The 20653-nt window shown below is 37.0% G+C and overlaps 1 protein-coding gene across 2 annotated transcripts in view; it reads left to right on the plus strand.

The window, feature by feature from the left end:
* LOC101701652 (spermatogenesis-associated protein 31A1) overlaps positions 1 to 20653 on the plus strand; it is a 343100-nt gene that overhangs the window by 21316 nt on the left and 301131 nt on the right. The window contains exon 1 of one of the 2 annotated variants that reach the window (XM_087186531.1): positions 18966 to 19642. The exons of the other annotated variant lie outside the window; for it this stretch is intronic. The gene's annotated coding sequence lies outside the window, so the exon portion shown is untranslated. Of the gene's footprint in view, positions 1 to 18965; positions 19643 to 20653 lie in introns of those variants that run through there. 2 annotated transcript variants of the gene reach the window in all.

A 20653-nucleotide genomic window follows, 5' to 3' on the forward strand; every position in this document is an offset into this window, starting at 1 on the left:
TATGCTGGGTTTGATCCCCAGTACCTTTTACTCCCCACCCCAGAAAAAAGAATGATTCTACTCTATACACCTACATTGATAATAGAATTTTCCAGATAACTAAAATTTAAAAAAGCATTTACAGGTATATTGCGGTATTTCAGTCTCTGAGGGCTTTCAAAAAATTATTCTTAGCCATTTGTGGTGCCATAGACCTGTGATTCCCAGCAATGAGAGAGGCTGCAGCAGAAAGATCGCAAATTCTAGTCCCACCTAGGCAACTCAGGGAGACCCTGACTCAAAATAAACAATATAAAAGAGGTGACGCAGCGCCCCTGAGTTCAATTCCAATACCACAAATAGCAAATTTATGTTCTTTTTCTTAAGAAATGAAATTTTAAGTTTATTATCAAGTACACATATAGTTCACATTTTAAAACTCTTCCTTAAGTACAGATCCACATTACGGTTATTTGAAACAGCAGAGATGAAATAAAAGTCCCTTTACAAACTGAGCCCAGGCCCCTTTTACCACCACGAGGCTAGTGTTTCTTTTACTATAATATTGTTTCTTTTACTATAATATTGTCATGGTTGGTGACAATTTTGGTTGATAACATTTTAAAACTTTAAATCTTTAATGCTTGGTAGGTTGATTTTAAAAGATGAAGAATAGTGAACAGAACTTATATTATCATGATCACTGCCAAGATAAACAATAAGATGTATTTTCTTATCTATTTTTCCAAGGTGACAGCGCTGATGGTATTTTTTTAAACTAGAATATTCTTCCTCTTCCATTCTACCAGCTGCTCAAAATCATGACATATTTAAAAATATTAGCATCATATATTTTCCTACGGAGTTTTATTTTTATTTTTCCTGGAGTTGCTAATTACCTTTGTCTCACTTTTTCTTCTGCCTATGTGTAAGAATCTATGGCATAGATACACTATAATGTACTCCACACTTCCAATATTGTTGAACATTTAGATTGTTTTCCTTTTTTTCTATATGAATAATGCTTCACTTAATATCTTGCCCATGCATTTTGTATACATACAAATTTAAGGGTGGAATTGCTGGCCTGAAGAAGATGTGCATTTTAATAACTACTTCCAGTCAGCCTTCAGAAAGGCACTGCCATCTACCTTCCCATCAGCACTATTTGGAAAGGTGTAACTATACAACATTTCTAAGACTTTCTTTAATCTTTTTCATTTTTTCCATCTATATTATTGTTTTCTTAATTTGCTTTTCCTTGATTATTACTGAGGCAAAGACTTTTCATAAGCTTTGTTAGCATTTGATAATTCAAATGCATTTGATTTTTATTTTTCAAAAAATCAGTTGTTTAGGATGCCTCATATATTTTGAAAGTTAATTCTTTTTTTCTGAACAAGTTGCACATATAGCCACCCAGCAAAGCAATTTCCTTTCAACTTTGTGATGTCTTTTGTCAAAGAGAAGCTTTAATTTTCAAGTAGTTAAAAACCCAGTCTTTTTCCTCTATAGATTTTGCATGGTGTCTTACTTGCAATAAGCTTCCCTAGCTGCAGGTAATAACCACACCTCCTGTATGCTTGAAAATACTTTTACAGGCTTCTTTTTAAATTTGGCTCTTTACCCCCTCTTAGATGTTATGTTTATATAGATGCTGGGGTAATCTTCAGTCTATGTGTGTGTAGGACACATTATGTACAAATTCTCCAACTCATGACTGAAAGACATGTAGCAACTCTAGCCACATTTTATTTTATTTATATTTTTGTGGGACTAGGGATTGAACCCAAGACCTTGCAATGAACTACATCCTTGACCCTTAAAAAAAATATTTTTTTAAATTTTAAGACAGAGTCTTGCTAAGTACCTGGGTTTCGAACTTGTGACCCTCCTGCCTCAGTGTTTGGAGAAGTGGGGATTACAGGCATATGCTACTGCGCTTGGTTCCAGGGCCCTTTTTTTGTCCTGGAGATTGAACTCAGGGCCTTTGCATTGAGCTACCTCCCCAGCACAGACACAGACCCACTCACCACCACCACCCCTTTATTTTCTATTTTGAGACAGTGCCTTGCTAATTTGCTACCATATATTGCTCAAGCTGTGCTCCAACTTATGATCCTCCTGTCTCAGCCTTTCAGAGTGCTAGGATTACAGGTGTGTGCCACCATGCCTGGCCTTCCCGCACAGTTTAAATGATTCCTCTTACTCTTTCTTGCCCCTCTCCCATTCCAGAGGCAATGTTGGCCAGTGTGTAACACACTATGTGGGCCTTTCTTCCTTTCTCTCTCTCTGTCTCTCTCTCTCTCTCTCTCTCTGTCTGTCTGTCTCTCTCTCTCTCCTCTCTCTCTCTATCTTTCTTTTTTGTGGTTCCAGGGATCAAACTTAGGACCTTGCACTTGCAAGGCAGACGCGGTGACACTGAGCTACTGAGCTACATCCCCAGCCCATATGAGCCTTTCTAATGTCATGAGTAATCGCAGTACCTACTAAATATCCATTCCTTTTTTTCTGTGGAAGCCATTCTTGGGGTTCACCAAGATCCTGTTCTCCTCTCCACAAGAGCATAGGAAAGACTGCATTTCACAGATCCCACAAGGTTAGTTGGGAACTAATTCAATCCAGTAACTTCTGAGTGAATGGATGTGTTACATGCAAGTCTCTTCAGGCTGGCATGTAGAGCCGTGCATGGCCTTGTGGCTTCTTTTCTGAGTATTTGAGTTGGGATGGTGGGTTCCATAATGGAGGCACTGTCAGAGAACAGCTGCCTTGCCAACTTGCTCAGCCTACAGAGGACTTGGTATCAGTGAGCAATGAACTCTAATATGCCAAGCCACTAAAATATTTGAGCTAATTTTTTACCACCTCAGAAGGCACATGAGGAAAGTAGGATGTATTTCCCAGGCAACTTTGATTCTGCTCTATTTTATTTTTTTGAAGTTGACATTTTGCAACCTTTGATACTTTATCATTTGGAGCATATGATAAACCCAAATACTTTACAACTGACTTGAAAAATACCAATGTTATTTATTCATTATTTAGGAATATTTACTGACCACACACCCAGAACCAGGTTCAATGATTAAAAAATGAACACAAGAAACCCAACCTCTATCATTCCATAGAGGGGGGGTGGAGGGGCAATTGTTAAGAGTGGGGCTTTGCAGATGACTTAAATTTGATTAATGACTCTGTCTCTTACTAGCTGATTAACTTTAAGCAACTTAGTTAACCTCTCAGTACCTAATTTCATCATCAGTATGGTTAAGAGTGAGTTAATGCATGTAAAATATTTAGACTTTGATAAATAACAATAAACACTCAGTAAGCATTAGTTATTATCATTATTGGGACCATGGGCCTAGAATATACACAGGTGTGTTAGGAATATATAAACTATGCCCCCAAACCATAAAGCCAACATTATCAAATCATACCCCAAGGATACCAATTTACCTCCTTCCTCAGTATGGTGTACTTATCATTAGGCAACTAGCAAAAAAGTTCTAAGGCAGTAAGAAGCTGGTATCATAAAAGGTACTTTGTTCTGTCATCTCTATATTTTTAATGTTTAATTTTTAATGATCCAAGGAATCTGACTGAAAACAGTCTATTTTTAGATGGCCTATAAAAATGATGTCTAGTTCATGGACTGAAATTACTAGTTTAAAAAAATAAGAACTTCATATATTAGGCTTATGGATAAATATTGGACACATATAGTACCTAAAACTATGTAGATATGCACTCATATAAGTGGAGCTCTTTCTATAGAATGTGCTAGATTTATTTGCAACTCTGCGCTTTACATTTTTCTGTCATCCAAGGTCAGAGAACTAGTCAGTACCAGAGACAAGATTAGAATCATGAAATCAGCAAGTGCTCTTTTCATCACAACTGTCTCATAGAAAAAATAACTACCTTTGACTTACTAGAGCTGTAGTCAACACAGAAAAGATAGTAATAGATTACACATGCATACAGTTTTATTGTTAAACTATATAACCTTATCTTCAACGGAGGTTTCAATATTTTCTCTGTAAATACAAACCACTTCCTCTGTGCACCACTGCAGCTAAATTATTAATAAACATAGTAGAAGGCAAGGTCTTTAGTGGAACTATAGATATAATATTGGATCAATTACAAAATTTCACTCCTTTCTTCCTATAAAAAAGTACTATATATTTTTATTATTATAGCCTCTTTTACAACATCTTCTTAAACATCACCAATCAAATCCCTAAAGGAGAAGGAAACTCACATTTATTGTGCAACTTACATTTATATGCTAAGGAGAATCTTCACATAAACATAGACTTTCAACAAATACATAATTAACTCAAATATACACATTATTATAATTTTATCTTAGTTTTATAGGCCACACACACACAGAAGAGCCCATAGAAGAGCGTGTCTAGGGAAAAACCTACAATAGTCTCATCGTTTTTATTTTTGTTTGGGCTAAAGTTTGACCAAAAGACAATCACTGAACTGTTACAAGTTGCTCCCAGTGCTATGACATTTGAAATTGTTTGTGAATGTGTTGTGTGTATATGTGGGTTATAACCAATATGAGGTTGGTGTCAAGATATGTAAGATACAGTATGATTATAACCCTGAAAAACTTGATATGGTCTCATTGTCCATATTTTGAGGTGTATATTTCAGAATTTTTTCTGTGTCTACGTATATATGTTGTGACATCTGTATCATCACTGTTGAAGGTTACATATTTTTTCCTTGTGTCATAACTATGTACTATAGTTTATATATTAAATTTGCCATTGTTGGTCAATTAAGTTGATTCCAATTTTAATTATCTTAAATATCCTGGAATTGCTGAGTCAAATTCTTCAGAACAGGATACTAGAACTATCAAAAATAAAAGCATTTAGCTAGGTCCTTTGTTTGTCTCTACATCCAGCCCTTTATCCCTTCATCTTTCTTCAGGTACAGTAACCTTGAAGAACATGGTTACAGGAATCCATGCGATACAGTAAAGTGAATTCTAGTCCCAATTCTGATTACTAACTAGACCAGTTACTAAGTGCCCATGGAATATTGATAGTTAAATTTAAATCTCAACTCTGATTACAATTTGTGAAAGCCAATTCCAATTATTCTCTAAAATAGGTAAACTGGAGTACAATGGATAGTTGGCCACTCATCAGAATTACCTGAGAAATTTAACATTTGCTCCTGGGTCTTTACAACTATGACTCTAAATGTCTAGGGAGATTAAATTTTCAAAAAACTTTCTGATCTACCATTACATTGCAGGCTGGGACACACTAAATCAGATGTCTTAGGGAGCTGTGAGAAAGTAACCTGACATACACAATTTAAAGCAAGAAAGGCTTTTTTTTTTTTGGTACCAGGGATTGAACTCAGGACCTTGTGCTTCCGAGACGGGCACGGTGCCCCTGAGCTAAATCCCCGGCCCAAGAAAGGCTTATTTAAGCTCACAGTTTCAGGAGTTTCAGTCCAGATTCATTGGGTGGATCCAGTGGATCAAGCCAGATCCATTGCTTTAGACCTGTGGCAATGGAGAAATATCGTGGCAGAAGAGTGTAGCAGAGGAAAGCTGTTCACTTGATGGCATCTGGGAAGCAGAAAGAGAACCTTACAGGGAAGGGCCAGGGACAAGATATAATCCCCAAGAATACAACCCCATGACCCACTCCTTCAACAGGGCCCCATCTCCTAATAGCCCATTTGGCTATGAACACATATCAATGGATTAATCCATTGATGAGGTTAGTCTTTCCTGATCTGATTACTTCCAAAAGCCCTACTTCTGAACACATGAGTCTTTGGGGATGTCTTAGAGCTAAGCCACAATACCAGGCTACTTCCTAAAACCCTCATTTTACTGCTGCCCTGAACATTCTTCCCAGTAGCCCAGCCAGTTTTTGAGTAATGGTACAAGAGAAAAAAGGGAGATTTAAAAATAATCCATTAATTTGAAATAAGACTCTCTTGAATCCTCTCCCCAATACCTTTTTTTTTTTGGCTCTACTAGGGATTGAACCCAGGGCCTCATGCATGTTGGGCAAACACCCTACCACTGAGCTGCATCTCCAGACCCCTTGAATCATTAAAAAAAAATTTTAAATCAAGATAATAAAATAATCTCACTTCTATTACTTCTTACTGGCTTATCTGTTGCTCAGTTTATTAAAATGTTGATTTTGTAAAAATTACATTTTATTCTTTTCAAAGCCGCATTGAGATTTCTCCTGGTGTTCAAGCACCATGTGACAAATGGCAAATAGTCTGTCTAGATTACAGCTGACAGTCCGAAGTCCTTTGCAGTTCCTAAAATCTATTATTTTATTTTAGATAGTCTTATAGATACTAGAAAATTATACACACGCTGGACAGGTCCAACTCTCTATCTCTGTGGGGAACATGCTAATATAAAAGATTTATTGAAATGCAGCTATTTCTGGGAGAATGAAACATAATATACTGATTCACAGGTGTAGTTATTTCTGGGAGAATGAAACATAATATACTGATTCACAGGTGTAGTTATTCAACCAATAATAATTTAGAACACAGGGTTTATCTAAGATCTTGTGTTTTCAGCTGTTTTTTGAATATCTGATGAATGGAGTTAATAGAAAAGGCATATGTAATAGTTTCATTTTTCATTCTTAAATACAAATAAAACATTTCTAACTCACTTCAGCTTCTCAGTCTTTATATTTTCCATTACTTGAAAGAAATACATGTAAAATCAATGATTCAGAGTAGAAACTTAGAATCTGTTTTATTATTAAAGTAAATAGTGACAGAATTTAACCTTTATGATTACAGTAAAATGAAGACTACATTTATTGATGGTTAGACGGCAAAAGAGAACACAAGGACTTTAAGACCTAAAAACATATATATATATATATATATATATATATATATATATATATATATATTTTTTTTTTTTTTTTAAGTTTTTTGAGATGGGATCTTGCTGTGTAGTCTGGGCTCATCTTGAACTCATTATGTAGTTCAGGCTGGCCTGGAACTAGTGACAATCCTGCTACCCCAGCCTCCCGAGTGTTGAGATTATAGGCATGTACCACCACTCCTGGCCTAAAAGCATATCTTGAATTAAAAGATTTATATCAATTTATTATAAAATATTTAGCCATAAGATCCTAATAAAACTCTGAGCTTTTGATTTAGAGATCATACTACTGTAATATCTGCATTTTTAGTGGATACCAACAATGAAAATGAATTAAGTTTTTCTGTCAAATATCAGTTCAGTAATGGATGATTCTAACTGTACAGTATTCTCCTCTGCACTCTGACTTTAATTTATACCACCTGATACAATAAACAGTTTGGCTCAGGATGAAATCAAACCAATTTAGAGGACTTTTAAGGTGCCGGGTTGATTTGTACATTGTACTTTGTATAAAATGTAATATTCCAGAATGGAAGCACCAGAATTTATATTACTAAGAGTCATTTATCTATAGCTTCAATAACAAAGCTAATATTAAATATAAAACCATTCATAATGCTGCTCAGCAAAGAAAGTATAGTCTGAGCTCCAATGTAAGCTCTCATAACAAAAAGAAGCTTGATTTAGAATTGTCTTTATAGCCTCAATTTACTATTTGAATGTTTGGAGTGGAGAGTTAGGATTTCTCTTTATGGGGAAAAAGAGACTATCATGAAGTTTAAAAGCTGTACTGCAGCCCCAAAGACTTTCCCTTTTTGTGAGGGGAAACCATTTTTAATTCCTTCAAAACTAAGAGATCTTCTTGAGTAATTGGAGTAGAGAGGAATCATATCAGCTTGGCTCCTTTCTCCCAGGATCCTGCCGGATGAGAGAGAAGTGGTTGGGTTGGTGAAATATAACAGTCTATTCTGATTATAATCATTTGTGTATTTGTCTTATCTTTTCCACTAGACCAGAACTCTTCTGTGGTAACAATTGTGTATTTGTTGTATCTCTGCAAAGAGGTCCCCGAACATAGCCTCTCCACTTAGTGGGTTTGGCATGGCAAAGATCAGCCTAGAAGTGAGTTTGCTTTTACAAGTGAAATTAATGAAATTGAAACTGCTGAACAGGTAGAAGAACTCTGTGTTCCTAAATCAGGGCCAATCCGAGGCAGAGGGCTAAGAGAAAAAAAAAATTCCAGTGAGTCTGAAGATTATCTCTGGAAGTTTCATTGGGTGTTAAGAGTTGAACAATTCCTAAGGTTAAGAAAAAAGGTCTGGTATTTTTCAGGCACCTTGGATTGCGCAAAGTAAATGTCTCATCATCTTACTACACTCCCATATTCAGTAAAGTCAACTGTATAAAAAATGGCTTGTGAGAGTGGCATGTAGAGGCGGAAGGAAGTGGAAATTGAGTAGAGGTTACATTTCATCTTTGGCTAAAGCTACTGGGAACAGCGAGTATAGTCAAGAAATGGCATGAATATTAACATGATTCTAATTCTGTAGAACCAAGAGGTCAGTGCTGAAGGTGAGCACAAAAATACACCTCAGTAATCTTAGGGGAGGGCTTTTGACTTGAACAGTGTATCTGGATTGAAATGGATGAGGAAACTTCAGTTGCAACTTAGTTACATATATTGTTCAGAGTGCCTGACCCAGTCCTTGGGTAATAGGTGCTCACAAGTTTGTCAGGATAGGCTGTTATCAAAAAACAGCCCCCAGATCTCCCAAAAAAGCTTATATCTTGCCCACAAAACAGTGCAATATGAATCTGTAGCTTCAACAGCAAAGCTAGTTTTAAATATAAAACCATTTATCAAGCTTCTCAGTAATGAAACCCCATTAAAATAACTCTTATGCTCCTATTTAATCCCACATAACAAAGAAAAACCTCAGATTGGAATTAGGGGAGGTGGAAACTCCTCTGTACAGTCATTTAGGGACCTCTGCCTGATGCTTTTACAATGCTCAAGATGTCAGAGTCTTCCAGCTCAGGCGCAGATAAGGGACAAAGAAGAGCAAGAGTATTAAAAGTGCACCTGTTAACTGCACGCTTAAAAAGACGGCCCCCCCTTACTCTGCTCACTCACAGCGCACTGGAGAGAGCTCTTCGCATTTCCTTTCTCAGTGCCAGGGCCCTGGGCAGTGCAGGCCAGTGTGCCAAGGAAGGCGAGAACACAGGTACAGGGAAACAGCCAGCCAATCTCTGCCATTCTCAGTAAATCTTTACTAGACTAAAAATTGGCTATTTCTCTCTGACCCTTGTTTATTAAAATGAATCATCCAGGGCCTCGCACTTGGACCTTGCTAAGACTGTGGTAAAATAGTTCCCTGTTTATAGCTCCTAGAAGACATCAGTATATAACAAAAAACTCTTAGTGACACAATTCCCTAAACCAAAATAATATGTTGAAGATAGTGAGAAGGGGGTAGGCCTGGCCCATATCTTCTGAAGTTACATTTATATAACACTTGACCACTGTGACTAGGAATATGTTTTTACTTTTCTGGGAACAGCATCCCCCACAGAACATGTTGTTGTTGTTGTTGTTGTTGTTGTTGTTTTTGGTACCGGGGATCGAACACAGGACCTTGTGCTTTGCGAAGCACATGGTGGCACCCCTGAACTAAATCCCTGGCCCAATGAAACATCTTTTATCTGTTTTACAAGCACTTAGGCAGCCCCTGGTCTGTCAGGCAATCTTCTAAGCAACTCACCAATACTAAGTGAATCTGAATAAGCCTAAGACTCTTGTGCTACTTAGCTCCGTGTTATAGTTGAGAAAACTGAGAGGCACAGAGGGGACAGGAAACCACCTACAAGTAATAGCTCATAAGTGATAGGGGAGAATTCAAAACCAGAGGGTTGGGCTGGGAGTCAGTTTGTAACCACTACAACACGCTTGCCTCTTCCCCTCTTTTCCACACTTGAATTTGCTCTCAAAACATTACATACGCATGGAGAGGTTTGCTTCAAATTTCCCCAGAAGCATCGATCTTTCATATTGTTTCTAATTAGTAGTTACAAATGGAAATGGATCCTGATAAACACATAGTTAGGCTCAGCAATCAAATTCCAAAAACCTTTAATAATTTTCTCAATCTGTGTTGCTTCATCAGATGAAATCAGTGAAGAGAATTCCAGACCCTAAGAACAAGCTGACAGAAGAGAGAGGCAGGGCTGTCATTCATCCTTGTCTTACAAATCATTCCTCGTTCATTTAAAAAAAGTATTATTTTTAAATTTTTAAATTTTTTTTTGAGACAGACCTACTATGTACTCCAGGCCAACCTTGAACTTCCTCTATAGCCCAGTCTAGCCTCAAATTGGCAATCCCTCTGCTTCAGCTGAGTAGCTGAGACTACAGATGCACACCATAGCCCCTGATTTCTTTCATTCATTCATTCATTCATTCATTCATTCATGTTATTTCAAGAATACTTACTTCATCCTCCATGAGAAATACATGGTCTTTGCTATTGTGAGACTTGTGGCCAATAAAGAAGACATACTTGAATCATATGTACTTACAAAACATAGCTACAATTATAACTAAGTTTTATAAAAAGTACAATAATATGAATTTCTGTATTGGAGAATGAAAGACTTGCTTCCTTACAAATGTGACATTTCAGTAGGAGTTAAGTATGTTGCAGGAGGCATGAAGAAGAAAGACTATTTCAAACCAAAGAACTTTTGTAAAACCTCTTGCTAGGGAAGGACACGGTGCTTTGGAGGGCACTGAATAAAGGAAAATGTGTCAGACATTAGGAGAAAAGGACAGGGAGGTATGAGACAGCCAGAGAAGAGACCCCCAAAGGGCTCACAAGCCACAGTGAAGATTTTGGTGTTTATCCCAGGAGCAATGGAAGTACAATGAAAGATTTAAAGCAGAGGAAGAGACACAATCAAATTTTCATTTTAGGGCTTGAGGTGTATTGAAGCTAAATGGTAGAGCACCTGCCTAGCATGCACCAAGCCCTGAGTTCAATTCCCAGCACCACTTTAGAAAGATCTTTTTGGAGACAGATTTGAGGGATTCCTGGTGGAAATTGATAAGTTAAAAAGCCACTACAATTGTCCGTACATACTTACATTTATGTAACTTACTTCCATGTCTGTGTGTGAAGTTGTCTTTGCCAAACCCCCTTGAAGCTCAAAATACAATAAGATCTTTCCATACTGTCCATACTGATTTCAATTTTGCTTCTTTCAGCATGGACATCCTATCTCTCCTTGAGGTGAGGACACATTTAGACTCCAAATATAATTCATAAGAAGTTATTTTACAGCCATGTTCTTTCTGCATTATAATTTAAGGTTGATTATGTGGAAGCAGCGAGTCTTAGAGAGGGCATCTAGATAACTGGATAATAAAAAATTGAAAGGTTATATAAATAGATCATTGAATATAATAAATATTTATAGAACCCATGAGTGAAAAGAAAAAGCATATAAGGAACCCGAAGTGAAACGAAAGGCAATTCTAGAATTCTTTCTTTGGGGGGAGGGGTAGCATTTTAGGAGAGAGGCTAGCCTTCAACAGTCTAATCTGTGGTATTTAAAAAAAATCACAGGGGCCAGGGATTTAGCTCAGTGGTTCTGCCATCTGCTTCGCAAGTGTAAGAACCTGAGCTCAATCCCTAGGACCAAAAAAAAAAATCATAATCCAAGAAGGGCTGGTGATGTAGCATGTGCCAGGCTCAGAGTTACATTCCTAGTGCCACAAAACAACCAAACAAATAAATAGGTCAAAATTATCATTGTAAGACACGTTTGAGGTTGTCCCTTGGTGAAAGTGGTATTTGTTCCTGCCTTGGTGTTCTCTAGTCTTAGTTTTGTCCTTAGTAAGGTTTATGCTGCTTTACTAGCCAGCAGAAAGAGGAAATGGAGAAGTGAAGCTCAAACCTGTTCCCTTTAAGAGCACAACCCACAGTTGCACATGCTTCTTCTCAGAACTTATTAGCCAGAATTTTGCTGTATAACCAAGAAAGACTGGTAAACCAACTATTACCAGAGAAGCAGAAAACAAATATTGTGGACAGACAGACAGGATTCTCACCCACAGAACTGTAGGTAAATGAAACTACATTTATAGAGCTTGCTATCCATTGGGAAAAAGACATTCAGCAATTAACTATACAAATATATATTTAATTATAGGTATAGAAAATGCAATTACTATAAGTAAAAGTACAAGTGAAATTATGGTCAATAGCAGAGGAGTCAAACCTAATTTGGTGATTTCCTTTTTTCCTTCTTTTTCTATCTTCTTGTGAACTGAGATTTTTTTTTTCATTTTGGGTTTTACTTTTGTTTTGTTTTCCCACTTGTTCTTTTCTGGCTTATTTGCTTTATTTTTATAAAGTTTGTTCTAAGACTTGCCATATGAATCTCCTTTAAATAATATATTCCTCCTTGTCGTATGTGTAATGGCTTTATAATGCATGGGCTTGGTCAGGCTGAACTGTTTTCCAGAATTCCCTTCTTTTTGTTTCTGGTGCCAGTTCTGTATTGCTTCTGTCTGCAGAAAGCAGAGCAGGGACACCAGTATGGCTGCAGCTCCTGGATGCTGTCACTCACTTTTTGCTGGCTCACTTTGTTGGTCTGGGGTGACAGCCAGATTTGTAGCTGCTCTACTTCCTCTGCCCCCAGTCTCCTTCAGCTGCTTTCACTCTTGGTCAGCTATGTGTTTAACTTTCTGATAAAACTACCTGCTTTCCTTTCAGAATACTTTTCATTAAATTTGAAGGTGCAGAGAAGATTGCAACAAAGTTTAGTTCATCCAGTTTATACTTGTGAGCTACTATTAGTTCTTACTCCCTCTCCATATTTTTCCCATCTGCTTTACAGAGGTTTCAAATTCCATAGCAGACACAAAGACAGTAGGCTTATAGGGATTACTAGATGGCATTACTTTTAATTCCCTATACTAAACTGTAGAGTCCAAAAACTCGTATTAGTTACCTATTGCTGTATAACAAATTATGCCAAAATTTAGTGGCTTTAAACAACAAGAGAATTTAAAAATAATCTCAGTTTCTGTGGGTCAGATAATTGCAAGTAGGTTAACTGAGGATTTCTCCATGGGGCTTATCATGAAGTTGAATATTATCTGGGGTTATTGGGGCTGGAGGAAAGGTTTCTGAGGAACCTCATTTACATGTCTAGGGAGATGGGAACTTCCTGGTAGGAAGCCTTATCGAGAACTGAATGTCTTCATGATAGAGGGAAGCCATCCCCTAGAGCACATACTCCAGCAGAACAAGTCAAAACTACAATGCCTTCTGTAATTTCAAAAGTAGCACAAAATCAGTTTTGTAGAATTCTGTTGGTCACGTGGTCACCTAATTTGGTGACAAAAGGTGCTAAACAACTGCATAAATATTAGAAGATGATAATAATGAGGGGCATCTTGGAAGCTGTATATCACATATTGTAAAAATTTTACCATATACTTCTACTTCTCTCATCCTTCCTGCTACAGTTGTTACACATTTTACATATGTTTTAAACACTAGACTACATTGTTTTACATTTGCTTTATTTTTTCATTTTCATCTAAAGAAATGAAAACAAGAAGAAAAGAAATTTTTGTATATGTACCTTGATATTTGTCATTTCTACCACTCTTCATGTTTTTCTGTCTGAAATAATTTTCTTTCCAACAAAAGAACTTCTGTTTTCATTTTGTTTTGTTTTTGTTTTTGAGAGCAGGTCTTGCTGTGTTTTCCAGGCTGGCCTGAGACTCTTGATCCTCCCAGTTTAGCCTCCTTAGTGTTGGGAGACGGGCATGTGCCACCATATTTGGTTCTTTATGATTTTCTGTGGTGTAGGTCAGTAGTTCTGCTGGTGGAAAATTATCTCTTCTATTTTTCTGAACAGGTCTTTACTTTGCCTTTATTATCTTCACTGGATATAGAATTCTAGTTTGATATTTTTTTTTCTTTTAAACAATTTAGAGAAGTGGCTCCATTGTCTTCTGATTTCCAATATTTTGATAAAAAAAATCACTAGACTTAAAATCATATAGATAATGTGTCTTTATTTTTGCTCTTAGGAATTTGTCTTCGAATGATAGCCATTTGCTTATGATGTGCCTTGACATTTCAAATTTGGTTCTCTATGCAGCAGATGGTGAGAGAGTTTAGGGTTCAGGTGGCTTACTTGGGAGTGCACAGGCTCTACCCTGTACAAGGATGGCAGGTTCCATAGGAATTGGACAGAAGGAAACATCAGGCCGTGACCAAGGTCCAGCAGCCCAGCTGGCCCCAGAGGAGCTCTGAATAACTAGATCAGTCATTGCACGTGGCCCTGCTGAAGGGCATGAGCTTTGGTGATGAAGCTCTTTGCAGCTGAAGCCGTCTCTGAAGAGCTCACAGATAAAGGCTGTTCACCAACAGCGTGCTCAGAGTTGGGATGACAAGTCTTTCCTTTAAGGGGCATCTCAGCAACTGTTTCTTTTTCCTTCTCTTTCTCTTTTCCTTTTTCTTCTCTTTCTCTCTCTCCCACTCTCACAATACTGGGACTTGAACCCAAGGACTTCACACTGAACTACACTCCCAGCCCTTTTATTTTTTTAAATTTTTATTTATTTATTTTTTTGGTACCAGGGATTGAACTTGGGTCCTTGCACTTGCGCAGCAGGCGGCGAAACCACTGAGCTAAATCCCTGGCCCTTATTTTAAGATTTTGAGACAGAGCCTCATGAAGTCACTAAGTTGCCCAAGGAGACTTGAACTTGCTATCCTCCTGCCTCAGCCTCCCAGAGTGCTAGAATTACAGGTGTGCACCACCACACCTAACTTAATCAGTGTCTTTCTATGTGTAAAACAATGGGTATGATTTTCTAATTGTCATTCTGCTTGGTGCTTACTGAGCTTTTTGCATGAGTGTTTATAGTTTTTCATCAAAGTTGGAGACATTTTTGGTTAATATTTCTTTTAATTAATTTTGTAACAGTTCTGTTGGGAGTAATATTAACATTCAATAAAATACACACATTTAAGCTCGAGACCATTGTCCCAATTAAGAAATTCAATGTCCGCCACTCACAAGATTCCTTATGAGATTTCTCTTTCTTCTTTCTCTTTCTTTTTCCTTCTTTCTTTCTCTTTTCTTTCTTCCTTCCTTCTTTCCTCCCCTCTCTCCCTTCCTTCCTTCCTTTGTCCCTCCCTGCTCCTTCCTCCCTACTTCCCTTCCTTTCTCTTCTCTCTCCCTTTCTTCCTTCTTTCCTTCCTATACTGGGAACTAAACAGGGCCTCACATGCTAGGCAAACACTCTACCACTGAGATATATCTCCAGTCCTTTTTATGTTGAAACAGGGTCTGGCTAAGTTGCCCAGGCTGTCTTTGGGCTTACAATGCTCCTACCTCAGCCTATTTAGTAGCTGGGAATACAGACCTGGCACACCATGCCAGCTCCTTGAGTACTTACAAAAATCCTTTCCTCTTACTACTCCCAGTTCACATGAATTACTACACTGTTTTCTCTAACTAAAGAACAGTTTAGGTTTTATTCAGAATTTTATAAAAATATAATTGTACAGAATTTACTCATCTGATCTAAGTTTCTTCACTCAGAAAATTTATTTTGAGATTTATCCGTGCTTTTGCATACATCAAAAGTTCATTACATTTAGCTAGGCGTGGTGGCGCATGCCTGTAATCCCAGCCCTCTGGAGGCTGAGGCCAGCCTGAGCTACATAGTGACTCCAAGCTCGGCCTGAACTACATCTCAAGACCCTGTCTCAGAAAAATAAATAAATAAATAAAATTTAAAAATTCATTATTTTTTCTTTCTGGGAAGAATGGAGCATTGAGTTGTTTCCAAATTTGGTTATTACCAATAATAGAAGTAGAGCTGTCATGAAGATTTGTGTACAAGTCTTTTATACACATATGCTCCCATTTCTCATAAATAAGTGCTAATGAATAGAATGGTTGTATCATACAGCAGGTGTATGTTTAACTTTTGACAAACTTTCAGACTATTTTCCAAAGTGAATGTATCATGTTACATTCCATCCTCAATGTCTTTGAGTTCGGGTTTGTCTAAATCCTCACCAACACTAGGTATGGTTACTCCTGTTAATTTTAGCCACTTTAATAGGTTTGCAATGATACATCATTATAATTTTAATCTGCATTTCCCTAATGACTAATAATATTAAACTTCTTTCATGTGCTGATTTTTCACCCATATATTTTATTTGATGAAGAATCTGTTCAAATCTTTTGCCCAACTTTTGGCTGAGGTGTTTCTTTTCTTTGTAGATATTAAAGTTCAAAGTCTCTGGGATTCAAGACTTTTTTTTTCAATTTTTGATTTGCAATTATTTCCCCCCTGAAGCTTATCTTTTCATTGACAGTGTCTTTTTAAGAACAGAAATGTTGAAGCTGGGCATGGCGGCGCATGCCTGTAATCCCAGCACTTGAGAGGCTGATGTAGGAGGATCACTGCAAGTTCGAGACCAGCCTGGGCTATATAGTGAGTTTAAGGCCAGCCTGAACTATATAGCAAGACCTTGACTCAAAAAAAAGAACCCAAAAAACAAACAAACAAACAAACAAAAAAAGAAGTGTTGAATTTTGAAGAAATTCAATTCACCACATTATACTTTTGATGTCATTTCTAAATGATATCTATTAATTCAAATTCACATATGGTTTCTTGTAGAAGTTTTATACTTTTAGGTTTTATATTTATGTTTATAATCCTTTTTTTTGGTACTAGGGATCGAACTCGGGACCCTGTGCTTGTGAGGCAGGCGGCGGCACCACTGAGCTAAATCCCCAGCTCTATAATCCATTTTGAGTTAGCGTTTATATATGGTGTGAAGTATGAATAAAAATTAGTTTGTATATGGGGTGATAAAAATATATGATGAATGATTAAATTTAAAATTTTTATTATAGTAAAAGACACATTGCCATTAATATCCCTCAAAATCCCCCCCTACATATACACTTCAACACACTTATCCCACCATTCTTGCCACTTTTTGAAGCAGTTCTGGAAGTCCTCTTTTGTCAGTGTCTTTATGGGTGTGATCAGCATCTGGTCAGTGCAGTTTGTGAGTGCCATCCCAAAGAAAGGCAGGCTCATAAAAATATTATGATGTGTCCTCATTCACCTTATTTCCTACACTGACACTGTATGACTTCTGGCTCTTCCCCAAAGTCAAAATGACCAAGAAAAGTAAATGTTTTGAATCAATTTGAATATAGAGGCACCTATGACAACACAATTAAAGGCAATCATGAAAGAAGACTTCCAGAACTGCTTAAGAAAGTGGCACAAATGATGAGATAAGTGTGTTTGAAGTGAGGGGAAGTATTTTGAGGGGAATTAATGGCAATATGTCTTTCATTGTAATATTTTTAAAAATTTAAACAGTCATCTTAGTTTTTCATCACATTCTATAGATATTTACTTGTTCTCACATAGTTTATTGGACAGGTTATCCTTTCTATATTGAAGTGTCTTTTAACCTTCATAAAAAATAATATGCCTGTTGATGTGTGGATCTATTTCCGAACTATCTGTTCTGCCCCAGTGATCTGTCTATCTTCATACCATAAAAAATGTTTTATTACTATAGTTTTATAGTAAGTCTTGAAATCAGGTAACATTTGTTCTCTCACTTTGTTCTTTTCAAATTCACTTTATTCTTTTAGATTTTTGTAATGCATCATAAATTTCACAATCAGTTTGTCAATTTCTAATGGAAAAATAGCCTGCTGGTATTCTGATTGAAGTTGCACTGAGTCAATAAATCCAACTTGGATAGTATTTACATCATAACAACATTGGGTTTTCTGACCCAAGAACATATTGTATCTCTTCATATATTTAGGTCTTCTTTACTTTCTCTGAGGAGTGTATTGAAGTTGTGAGTAGGCAGTGGTTTTGAAGTTTCTTACCTTTTAAGAATTTCTTCTGAAATTTTCATTTAGATAATACACATTTTAGCTATAGAAGTTTGTTTATATTCAATTTCTCTCTTCATTATATTCATATTTTCCTTTATGTACTTGAAATATTTATAATACTTGTCTTAAATTATCTGCCTAGCATACCTGTCATTTCTGGGTTTCTTTCTGTAGACCTTTTTTCTCAAGTGCTGGAGATTGAACTCAGGGCCTTGCACACACAAAAGAAGCATGCTACTCAGCTACCTCCTTAGCCTCGCTATAGGCTGTTTTATGGTTGAAATTTTTTTGCTTTTTGCATGTTTAGAACATTTTTATTTGATGTTGGACATTGTGATTATGCTTCCTAATGAATTAAATTTTGTTTTCCTTTAATTTCATTGTTTCCTTTGAAGAATATTGACACCTTTTTCCTGGTTTATTGTGTATTTACTGCGGTATCAGCTGGTTCTGTTTGAGGCTTGCTTTTATACTTCATTTGGTCAGATTTAAAGTAGCTTTACTGAGTCAGATGTGGTGGTATACACCTATAGTCCCAGCCCTCAAGAAGGAGACCAAAATAGGTGAATCCCTTGAGTCCAGGAGTTGGAGACCAGCTTGGATAACCTAGCAAGACCCCATCTCAAACAAACAAATAAACAACTAAATAAACAATTACAAAAAGCCCTCAGTTCAATCCCCAGCACAGCATGCATAAATAAATAAATAGACTTACTCTCTGGGCAGACAAAAAATATCTCCATCTTTCTTATCTGTACTTGCTCCTATAGTTGTTCATCCTACAAGTCCCTTCCTTCATAACTTTCTTTTGCCAATATGATGGGTTCCTACCCCATAGAGCTTTGTATTAAGCTAATGTTCCATACTTCTGGACTCTTTCTGCATCATCTCCTCCTATCTGTAATTTTTAGTCACCTCAATCTCCCCAGAGTTCAATCTCTGTCTTCTCAGCTCACCAACACCATTTGCTCTGCTTAGGTTCCACCTTTCCAAAATGAGTTTTGGGAAGTGCTTTTAGGCAGAGGGCCAGGTGATTGTTGGGATCACGTCATTTGTTTCCCTTTTCTTAGAGATTGTCATCTTCCACTGCATTTTCCCAATGTCTGGAAATAGTTATTTATGTCAATTTATATACATCTTTTCTGCTATCTAGTTGTTCAGTATAGAAGGTTTTTTTCTAGTACTAGTTATTCTACCAAGATTAGAAGTGGAAACTATCCATCTCTGGGACATTCAAGATAGTCACAAATTCTTTGCTACTCTTCACATTGAGAAGTGGACTCTTAAATCCTGTTCTTTGAATCTGCTGTGGAATTATTTTTGCTTGACCAGTAGAATGTGGGTTGATTCTAAGATTCTTGGAATCCTTGACTTTTGTAAGCTTTCTGCTGGGGCAGCCAGTTATTATATAAGAAATTTGGTTATGGTGACATTGCCACCCTGAGAACAACCTGTAGCAATGCTAATTGACAGTTACAAATAAGTCCAATCTTTTTTTTTTTTCTTTTGGTAACAGGGATTGAACTCAGGTCCTTGTGCTTGCGCAGCAGACGGCGAAACCACTGAGCTAAATCCCTGGCCCAGTAAGTCCAATCTTTCAGTCATTGCCGTCAAGGCACCAAGTGTGTTAAGAAATCCTTTTTGGTCCTTCTAGGCCAGCTCATTTGTCACCTGTGTAATATCCAGTGATCTCAATGACATAAGGAATTGAAAAAATCACCCAACAGAGATATGCCTAATTCCCCATCCAGCACAATGGTAAGATATAATACAGTGATTACAGTTGGTTATACAATAATAACTCATTTCTTTCTTTCTTTTTTTTTTTTTTTTGGTACTGGGGATCGAACTCAGGACCTTGGGCTTGCAAAGCTGGCACTGGAACCACTGAGCTAAATCCTCGGCCCAGGGTTATACAATAATAGATATGCATCACAACCCCAGAGACATATTTTTTACTTAGACGATTTCTTGTTTGCATAGTAATGTTTCTTGGGGTTTATTATTGTATTTGTTCTCAAAGGCTTAGTAATTCTCGGTGTTCTTTGAAGAGTGTGTAGCACCTGTGTCTAGGTAGGGTCTGTGAATAGCATGATTTGCAATTGAAGGTAAGGTTCCCAATCATCTTTGGTACTTAAATTATCTGGCATTCCTCGTGGCTTCTCTGGTTCCATTTAGATCTTCTTGTGTCATAAAGCTCACTTTAGAAAATACTATCTTAAATTTTTCTTCTGGAGTCAAGGGTCAGGTTTATCCATTCCCTCTTTGCTTTCTCTTTCTCTCCTATCAGAGAGTTACTTCGGTGCTCTTCTTTCTCCAGTTCCAGCACTCATCAGATTTATATTCTGGGCAGATTATTCATTTTTGGAGGGCAAAGCAATAATAAGTCCCCTTTCCTAATTGCAGGGGAGAAGGAAAACTGACTCATGTAGCTTAGCCAAAGACCACAGTTTAATGAATTAATCGCCAAAGCTTTGTATCAAAGCTACTCTACTTTTTGTTTTTGTTGCCTATAAACTTAGAATTATATCCGGAATGACTTTTACTTTTACAGTGGAATTATATTAGACTTATATTTAATTGTCTAAAGTTCAATTACAGTTAGGATAAAAATAAAGAAAAACAAATGTTGAAATACCACAGATGATTCTGCCTGTCATTCCATTCAATGAATTTTGTCCTAGAATGAGCAACTCTTGCATGGCAGAGGTAAATCTACTGTTCTGTCCATCATATTTGGGTCCCACGTGTTTCTTTTAGTAAAAACAT

The sequence above is a fragment of the Heterocephalus glaber genome, unplaced genomic scaffold (genome assembly GCF_053883595.1).
Source record: "Heterocephalus glaber isolate CG9 unplaced genomic scaffold, H.glaber_assembly_v1.0 deba00001504, whole genome shotgun sequence".
Lineage (NCBI taxonomy): Eukaryota > Metazoa > Chordata > Mammalia > Rodentia > Bathyergidae > Heterocephalus > Heterocephalus glaber.